The sequence below is a fragment of the Penaeus monodon genome, chromosome 34 (genome assembly GCF_015228065.2).
Source record: "Penaeus monodon isolate SGIC_2016 chromosome 34, NSTDA_Pmon_1, whole genome shotgun sequence".
NCBI classification, from domain to species: Eukaryota; Metazoa; Arthropoda; class Malacostraca; order Decapoda; family Penaeidae; genus Penaeus; species Penaeus monodon.
Genome location: NC_051419.1, coordinates 34,327,929 through 34,329,088, shown reverse-complemented (window position 1 = coordinate 34,329,088; position 1,160 = coordinate 34,327,929). Strand labels below are relative to the sequence as shown.

General features: G+C 38.7%; 1 pseudogene; it reads left to right on the top strand.

The window, feature by feature from the left end:
- LOC119594779 overlaps positions 1–1,160 on the top strand; it is an 8,006-nt pseudogene that overhangs the window by 963 nt on the left and 5,883 nt on the right.

The following is a 1,160-nucleotide window of genomic DNA, read 5'->3' as shown; positions in this document are numbered from 1 at the left end:
TTATCTGGGGAAATAAAATTTAACGTCGCTATCTATCATTTCATGAACCTTTGAATCTTTTCTTTTTCTTATCCTACTCATGATTAAAATTCACGTAAAGTTATCTTAACAGTATTTTTCCTGGGAGTAAAAGTATGCTATTGAGATTGTAGTGGATAGAAATAGCTGTTTTTCCGAGCAGTCAAAACCTTAATCATAACATGAGCAGTCAAGAACTCAATTATAACCATGCACATACCTTTAAGGAAGTAGTGTGAATTATCTATAAACTGCAACAAGAAATTAGCTTTTAACGTAAAGATGTGAGATTCCTCAAAACTAAAGTTTAGCCTTTCTAAGATCTCGTAGAATTCTTGGCTGGAACTTGCTGGCGCCAATATATCATTCACTAAATCTTAATGTCACAATACTTTCAGGGAAAGTTCTGTCTTTGAGCTGTTTTATACCGAAGCAACGCATTTAAAAGATATTACTCTCGGGCATCAGATTTCAGATGCTCTAATAATGTTCCACAGTGATTGGACCAGTTATTGCGAGATCCATTATTGCGTCTCGAACCGCAGTTTCTATTGCGAGTCAGTTTTCCTTGGTTTATGGGGTCTTATTATATCTATAACGGTGAAATTCGAATTGGGAAAAACAGACCGTCATTTCGTGTATTTTTTTCTACAGTTAACAAGGCGAACAGAAACGAATGATTACGACACACTGATTTTCAACTACTCGTTTGTCCGAGTTGGACGAGCAGTTCCGAACACAGCATTAGTCGCAATATCAGTATTTTGGAAACCAAGGAAATTCTTCGTCCCCATTAATCGATGACTTGAATTAGTGCCACTGCCTTAGCTTTGGAGTCCCGTAGGAATTAAAATATTTCCTGGCTGTGACTGTGGCGATGCGAAAAGCTAAAATCACACTACCCATCATCACAGCTGGTGACTACCCGATCCTATTATGAATTCGAAACCCTGCAGCAGGCAAAGCGTTTCGAGACGTGGGTGCGAATGTGGCGGTGTGAATCTGTGCGACCGGGAATGGGCAACTGGATATTTACTCCGATAATGGTCCAAGGTTTTGGCACTGACTAAATTATATTGTTATTGCCTTGCGTTAAGAGTCATGATGCACTTAAACTTAAACAAGTACAACATACACACCAG